The sequence below is a fragment of the Aplidium turbinatum genome, chromosome 1, assembly GCF_918807975.1.
Source record: "Aplidium turbinatum chromosome 1, kaAplTurb1.1, whole genome shotgun sequence".
Taxonomy (NCBI): domain Eukaryota; kingdom Metazoa; phylum Chordata; class Ascidiacea; order Aplousobranchia; family Polyclinidae; genus Aplidium; species Aplidium turbinatum.
The window spans coordinates 45,846,021-45,854,955 of NC_137472.1; the positions used below are offsets into that span (position 1 = coordinate 45,846,021).

General features: G+C 39.9%; 1 long non-coding RNA gene across 1 annotated transcript; it reads right to left on the reverse strand.

Moving 5' to 3' along the window:
• Window positions 1-463: 463 nt before the first annotated feature.
• Window positions 464-3,208, reverse strand: LOC145772236 (uncharacterized). Its single transcript, XR_014289282.1, has 2 exons — window positions 2,209-3,208; window positions 464-2,017 (listed from the first exon to the last, which is right to left on the reverse strand). It is a non-coding gene; the product is annotated as an uncharacterized LOC145772236 (long non-coding RNA).
• Window positions 3,209-8,935: the final 5,727 nt, after the last annotated feature.

The window sequence follows — 8,935 nt, forward strand, 5'->3', positions numbered from 1 at the left end:
ACAAAAAATGATATTCAACTTGACCACGTGACGAACAACAAATACATGCCGGCAGGTCTTTACGTCTAGCCTCACCACCGCGCGGTGCGCCAACAACAGTCGAGTACTGCGAACTCCCTGACATCACATCATCATGGGCAGTGGCGGCTCGTGGCCTTTGGTGATGGGGGTGCTGCAAATGTTGATGGTAAGTATGACGTCATAATGTGACACGAACAGTCGAGCGCCGAAGGCGCGAGCTTCCTAGGGGGGTCTGGGGGCATGCCCCCCCAGAAAATTTTGCACTTTTATATGCTCTAAAATGCCATTGCTGGTGTTTTCAGGACAAAAAATAAAAATTTTGAGCAGTTGAAAATGTGGACTTTTAGAACTTTGAAACAAAAAAATTGCTTTTTCTGAAAGGTTGGTACAAAATAGGAAATCTGAAGTAGGCCTAATAGATGGGAACATTTTGCTCATAATATGAATATCAATCAATCATATTATTTTTTGTCATTAACACGTCCGGGACGAAAAAGATACTACTAACTACAATAGTCGATATAGACCTACCAGCACGTTAACGAACGGGAAAAGATGGCCAAACCTTGAAAGGTTTAAAACGTTCCTGAATAGAAAATCATGTAGTGTCTGTAGTTAGCACGGCCACAAAACCCAAAAAGCAAACAGTAAAAAATAAAACAAAAACAGAGAGAAGCACACATGTAGTAACAACCTAATGAAAAGTGTTGTGGATTGAATTTGTCAGTTCCAAGATTGATGTGGATGAGCAATGAGCAGTAATCATAATAATAATAGGATGGAGAAAGAAAACCGAACATAAAAGAAACCCATCCTCACTCCTCAGGCAAAAGCTCATTTCGATGTGGCCCAGGAGAGCAGGTGTTGAGCTCTTTCTATGGTCAGACTGCACATCACACAGTAACCTATGGTGATTAAGGTTTTAGATCCAGTTTAAGTTATTGTTTCTTGTCCTGGTGGGTGAAGATGGAATGGATGAGCAGCTGGTAGATAAGATGATGATGTCCTGATGGTGTTGATGAAGCTCTCATCCCCTTTTGCGACGTGTCGTGTTGATTATGGAGTGTTGCGTTTGCTGTTAATATCTACAAACATAAAAGTACAGCACAAGCAGTCGACATTATTGTTAGGTAGGCCTAATCTTTTGTAAATTATTTCGGATATCCACTAAAATCTTCACAAGAATGCAAGAAAGTCTTTCTACATTGTCTTTCTATTGCGTATCCGTTTTGTTTGCTTAAATTTTGTTTTAGATTGTGGACAAAAAGTGACTTTGTATCACTCTTTCTAAATGAAGAAGGAAATTCGTTCCATGTTTTCGCACCTGTGAATTCTATTGAATGCTGAGTTACAAGCGTTTTTGAGAAGTATGGAATGTTTAGAGAATCATTATCATGGTTTCTTGTACACAGGCAGTGAACCTCTTTGACACATTTAAAACGGTTGGAGAAGCAATCTGGTAGTAAATTGTTGTGAAATTTAAACACGAAAACACTAATTTCCAGTTTGAACAATTGCTCAATTGGTATCGGATCTTGCTACAACTACCATTGTTGGGACAAAAAATACGATGAATTCAAAGCAGATTTTTTCTCCTAATTTACAAGTAAAAAGGAAGTGTCCAACAGGAGAGTGACAATCTAGCCTATATAATATACATTGGTTAAAATTATTTGCAATATCATATATATAATATGCATAAAAGCACTGTTTTGTAAATAGTTACCAGTTTTAACAAATTAGATAGGCATAGGCTATTATAGGCCTAACCCAAAACATAAAAAGATTAATTAATCAGTACGATACTTAACTTTAGGATGGCTTCTGAAGATTTGATTATGTGTGTCTGTGAATAAATAAATACAAAACTGTGGCCATTGATTGTTCAGACATTTCTTTTCCCAAATTGGTGTTTTGCATCGTTGACGAGTTGAACACTCCGTTTAGTGAGGGACTCAGTCAAGTCCATGAATCATCCAGCAAAGTTTTTCTTTCGCTGAAATACAAGATTTCTTGTGGTTTGTCTGACAAATTATTTTATGATGGGTTATTTTATTACTATGAATAACAAATAAACAAAAGACACAAAGTTCCTACAGTGCATGCTGCACATGCACTATGCAGGCTATAATTAGGGTGCATACAAAGGTAAACAGTGGGATAAACTACAAAACATAAGTTACTTACAAATAAACTGCTCCATGTCAACTGGAACCAAGCTTATTTATAGACAAAATCCATTCTTCTTGTTTACTTTTGAGCAAAATGATGACTTTGTCGTTAATGTCTGGGTAACAAAGAATTTTTTCTCTGTTGAAATGACGGCAAGAGCATTTAATGATTGGAGCCTTTCTTGATTGATGGTACTCAGAAAAGTTTTGATTCTTTTTAATGTCGAAAAGCAGCGTTCAGGCTCTGCTGTGGTCATAGGAATAATTAGGAGGATTTTTAACAGTTTGGAAATTTCACTGAGAGCATCTCTGAATAAATGTCAACAATTCAAATAACGCGGAATATTCATGCATGTCCAATCTGCTGTAGAATACTGCAAGTTCAGTTTCAAACTTTTATTTTTCTATGATGGGATATGCTTCCACAGTTACTGCCACCTCATGTATGGGCAGTTTATTTTTAAAGCTATTGAAGCTTCTCTTGTTGAACAATTTTGCAGTTACTAATTGTTTGGTGAAGCAATATCTAGCCATTATGTCAACACATATGCAGTCACACACCTCCTTCGCTTCAGCCATAAGTGTTTTTGAAGAATTCTCACAGTACGGTACTTTTGAGTTTCTTATCACGGAAATTGCACTTTTGAAATTGCTTATATATTCATGTACTTTGAACACATCAATATCTCGAGATTGCATTTGGTTGAAAATCACTTCAACATGAGACATTATTTGATAAAAAAGCTGCAACCAAAAGAGGAATTTTTTGTTGGTAAGGTAATGCAAAATACCTGTTGCTTCTGAAATGGTATGATCAGTAGTTGATGTAGACTGTAGTGTATTTCATCAAGGCAGGATTTTAAGGGTTCCAAATGTTCATGAACTTTATTAACTGTTTGTAGGATGAAAGTTCACATTGACAGCACCACGTTGCAGCCTCCCATGTCATAACCTATCCTTCTACCAGTCTACAGCTTGCTGCACAACTAGACTAGCACTTATAAACCATCAACACACAGCCTGAAAATAACAACGCTATGTGGAATTAATGTAAATATGGCAGACCCTGCTCAGCAAAATGCTGATAAAAAAATCTAGCCAATTAAGAAGTTGCGTTGTTCTTACAATTACACCCCTAGATCTTTGACCTTAACTTATTATCGCAAGTAAACAAAGAACCTAGCTTAAATTTAATTAAGTAAGAACAATAATGATAACCTAGTGACTAGGTCCTAGTCTAAGCTCAATCAAGATAACCTAGTCTAAGCTTTATCTTTTTGTGCAGAAAGCAAAGCATATTAGTCTAACCATGTAACAGCATCAGTCACAGCCACCTAACATTGTGCTTGAAAACGATGAAGTATACTTGCAACAATAGTTAGCCTGACCAGCAACTGCAAAATTTGCAGTTCGGTATCGTCGACAGCGTTGCCAGATGCTGGAAGCTGCTTGGCACCAAAAAGTAACTAAAATTTCACCAGATTGCATACAATTTCACCAGATATTTAAAACACTCTAAATAAAGCAATTTCACCTAAAAATACAAATTATTTTTGAGACATAAGACTAAAATGAACTGAAAATGGAAAACACATGTTTTGTCACACATTGCATACACGGATTATAACTGTTCAATGGCAAATTGGCATATTCAATTCACAACACTTTTCATTAGGCTGTCATTCATTACTACATGTGTGCTTCTTTCTGTTTTTGCTTTATTTTTTGCTATTTGTTTTTTTTGGGTTTTGTGGCCGTGCCAACTACTGATATATAGCCTACTACATAATTTTTCATTCAGGCATGTTTTAAAACTTTCAAGGTTTTGCCACCTTTTCCTGTTCGTTAACGTGCTGGTAGGTTCAGTGGCGTAGCCAAGGGGGGAGTTTTGGGGGTTACAACCCCCCCTTTGGCACGCGTATGACGTCACGATATTGAGAATAATGCTTTCAGTCTAAAAAAAAATTGCCTAATTTTAAACAAAATTGCATTAAAAGAGCGAGTTTTGCCAATACCAAACATCTCAGCCAGGAATTAGCAACAAGAAAACATAGAGACTAAGCTTTATTTCCGAAAAATGCCGAAGAAAACTTGATCTTATCCTTTTGCTATGCTACCGGACAGCACCATTTTACAGGAATATTCGTACCCACATTTTTGTTGAAAATGCTCTCAGAATGCACCAAATTCAAAGTAATTTTTCAAAATTTTCTGGGGGAGGCCCCCCAGACCCCCCGCCGCTGGGTGGTCAAAACCCCCCCCTTTCAAAATTCCTGGCTACGCTACTGGGTAGGTTTATATCGATTTTTGTAGTTAGTATCTTTTTCGTCCCGAACGCGTTAATGACGAAAAATAAAATGATTGATTGATGATTGATTGTAGCAGTCATATTTACCAGTAAACATCAAAAGTTCTTTACCAAAAAAGTTGCTATTTTTACTTCAAAACAGGCAACATTTACTGCCAGCGTTAAAATGCACTCAAAGATGCAATAACATCCCGATGAAAAAAATTGAAAGACTTTTGCATATCCTGCTCAGGATGTCCAAGGAAATGAAATAAGTGGCCTGTAGCCTATAACTTATAAGGTCACTGATGTTGATAAACTTCTAGTTTTTGGGCAAAAAACAACCTCCTTCAAACTTGTCATTGATTTGGGCCAGTTTTTTGGTAAAAAGAACTCTCCAAACAGCAGTGTCTCGCCACTGCCTGCAACCTTGCCAGTGGCAAAATCTACACGATTGCTGGTACAGTGCTGCTGTCAAATTCAAAAGATTGATTGAAGAGCGCAAATTGGTCACTCTGAACTTGCAATACACTGCCATCACACATGCGCAAATCTCTTGCAATACGTTTTCTGTACGAGGAAAGTTTTGGCTGAAATATTTAAAAAATTTTGTAAAACTTGAGTGGGGAAAATTTCACCAGATTTCACCAAAAAGTTGTCTGGTTCCAAGGTCAAAAAGCTTGGCACCACAGACCTCTAAATTCCACCAGAATTTTTTTATTTGGTATCCTGTTTCCCCATCTGGCAACGCTGATCGTCGAGTTTTAAAGCAACCTCAGCCAAAAGTGACGTCACGATTCCTGTTTGTTCTTCTTTTATAAAATCACAACTGCAGAGCTTGCAGTTCAGAGCTTCCAAATATAAAACTTGAAAAATCAAAATACTTTTTAAAATCCAGAAATTATGAAACTTCTAGTCGATAGGATCTATAGAGAAAATGAAAAAAAAAAGTGAAATTAATAAAAAAAATAAAATTCTGAAATGTGCAGGGGGTGCTGCAGTTTTGCAGTTTCTATAGACGAGCCGCCACTGATCATGGGGTTTTACGGACGTCTGCCTAACCGGACATGAAGGCAATTTTCCTTTGCCAAACTTTTTAAAATGCTGCGACTCACCAGAATCGCCCATTAGCATAATGCTAAAATCAGTCGACTTACGCGTTTCTTCTCGAACTACAAATTCAAACAAACTCTGAAAAGTAGGTTCCTCAGTGCTACCATACTGATCACCTAAAAAGTCAAGACAACGCTGCTTAGCGTCAAACGGGAGTCGCTTAGCCAAATCCAAAACAAAACGTCCTTCTAATTTATCACGCTGACCATAAGCTTGCGCGTAAAGCAAACACTGCGACAATTCATCTTTAAACTCTTTCAAATCACTGGAAGAGATTGAATTCAATTTGCTACCATAACGATACTTTCTAATTTCTGGTTCGGCGAAAAGACCTCCACGAACTCCAAAACGTTGGGACAAGCGAGCTAACGACATTTCTATCCTGTCTTCCTCTGACAAGCCAGGAGTGTCAGAAACCAAATTAGCAATCGTTTGCGCAGCAGTTCTAACACAAGCTGCTTGTAACAAAGTCAAACGAGTTCCTTTAAAAGGCGAAGCTGCCATTAAGGCCGTAACACGATTTTTAAAGAAGATAAATGGCATATTGTTACCATCGTAACCAATCAAGGCCGCCTTATCGAAGAACGTCCTACTATTTTGGTATTCAAAAAAGCAATACTGCTGTTGAGAACTCGATTTAGCGGGAGAAGACAAGCTATATCCCTTAAGGGGCTGAGTGGGCTCAGTCACATGCACAGCCCGATCACGATCCTCACACACGTTAAAATCAGGAGACACGATACGCCTCTCACAACCACCCAAATTACGTGTAGCTGGGCGATCAACAACTAGCGGCGCAGAAAACTTTGAAGGGGGCAAAGCATTACTGCTAATGGCGGCCCCGTGACCTGTACGCTCTGGGGGAGGAGTTCGGTTGTAATTTGCAGACCTTGGCTCTACAGCCTTCGGAAGACCCTTGGCCGCGGCCCCGAGACCTCCTGAAACAGCTGGAAAACATGTGGATTGTACAGGTCCACTTACAGATTGAACAGGCGTCTGGAAAAGGTTAGGTAAATTAAACTGCGATTGATGTTCACTTCTGGAATGCCTAGAAGAGCCCTTCCTAGAGCTACGCCGGGAGCCCAACTCTGAACGATATTCAGCTAAAACTACCTCTTTACGTTGTTCGGCCCTCAACTGAGCGTCTTTGAGTGCGAACTCAGCAGCTCTAGCTTCAGCTTTCGCGGCGGCCTCAGCAGCTCTCGCAGCAGCCTCAGCAGCTCTCGTGTCGGCCTCAGCTCTCGCGGCAGCCTCAGCTCGTATGGCCTCAGCTCTCGCGATGGCTTCAGCAGCTCTTGCTTCGGCCTCAGCTTGTATCTGAAGCTCCTCTCGTTTTAACTGTAGGTTAATTTGTGTAACTATCCGTGACGAGCTCTCAGACATCCTAGTGCTTACATTTGAGGCGCTATCCTCAGGATGTATGTCAGCATCCAACCTATCTGAGAACTCACTTTCTTTTTGTTCGAAGTTATTTTTTAACTAGTTAAATTCGGGATCTACCCTATCACGAAGTTCTGCCAAGATTGCAGAGTTAACAATTTTACTCAAAAGAGCATGGAAATGCCTTAATTCCTCTTCTAAAGTAGAGAACTTACATCGAAAAATTAACAGTTCCTGCTTATCACTCAAAGAACCTAGGGCTACAGAAAGTTTCCCAATTTGAGTCAAAATATCCCGTCTAAGATGCCGGGCCTCTCGAACTGACTTAGCCTCATCGTTACTGGGTCCCTCCCCAGAATGGCCTGCCCGACCGCAAAGAACATCATCAGGCTTAAACTCAGTCGAGTCGACGGCGGTCGAGTCCCTGTCGCCACCGAGTGTAGACATATTAAATGTTGGGGCTAAATTTAACAATTAAAAAGTTAAATTACACAAACACACAAATTTAAGTTATAAAAAACTTAACTGTAAAGACCGTAAAAAATACAAAAAAGAATTTAAATGCACGATACCGTTTAGCTGTACGGGTATGAAGTCCTAAAGTCCACAAAACTTGCTTCGATTCTTCCACTTGAATCTACAAGCACAGATGGATTGTCTTTAATCTTCTTTCTTGCCAATGAATGTCAAAGTTATTTTTCTTCAGTACCAAACTGAGAAGAAATGTCTTTACTTTTCCTTGCTTCTGTAAGAGTGTAGACTACCAACCAACAAATCTTCTTTTATTATTTCTTGTACTTCTAAGTAGTTCTTCTGCACTAGCTGACAACAAACACGTCTTTTATTTTTTATGTGCTTCAAGTGCTTCTTGGCCTACCAGCTAACAAGCCACGTCTTTTCCTTCAGAACCAACAAAGAAACGCCTTTAATTTTTAGCTTGAAGTTCTCTACTTTAGAAGAGGAATTAAGGCATTTCCATGCTCTTTTGAGTAAAATTGTTAACTCTGCAATCTTGGCAGAACTTAAAACCTTGTTAAGGCTAGTTATTGACTTGCACGCGCCAGCTTGGCTTGTTTCTATGCACTAGAAGTTATTTGTAGCTGTTTAAAAACGTCAAACTTTAAAATGTCGCGGAGCAATGTGCGAAGTAGTCGATTCAATATGGAGGAAGCGGTAGGTCAGATTTTTGCTGACACAGACAGCGAGGACAATTTTGATATTGCTGATAGAGATATTTCGTTTCCGCATGTTGACTATGACAGCTCGGGGAGTGATTGGGAATGTAATTTGAATGATTTTGATGGTTTATATCTTGACAATAGATCCATGGATGTGTCTCCCGATTATGATGAAGAGGGTGGTCGTCGTGTGAGCCTCTGAGGCCGAGGGTCTATCCTTTTACCACCCCAGATTCACGATGTTCCAGGACTACACTGGAAGGCTACTAGAGAGCAGCCAGTCTTTGGTTTCATCATCCATGACACGCAGACTTTCCACTCCATTAGATGGCTTGAAGATGGAACAGTCATTGATGATCTGGTCTGTGGTCTGTTCCTCGGCACCACAGTCACAGCCTCACAGGAGGAGGAAGAGGCGATTCCCCGTTAGTGCATGGTTGAGCGGAAAAGCCCGACGCCCGTACGAAGACGGTTGAGGCGCACCCATGCCTGTCTGGGTAGCGTTAGGCCGATGGGGCGTGTGTCAGCGGGGCTGAACGAATAGAGTCTGGTGGCGCTTGACTTCTATTCAGAACTCCATTTATGGTCCGCCCAAGTAGCTGCATTTATGGTCCGCCCAAGTTTGCCCTGACTGTCCAAGCCAGCCAGGCCTGCATGCAGATAAAGATTGTTTTAGGGTTTGTTCCAGACAATTGTTCACCTAATCAAACGTCATATAAAAACCGTTCAGGTCTACTGAATCTTAGCGTATTACGTCATGGAATTTTTCCTAAAAATGAGCCAAA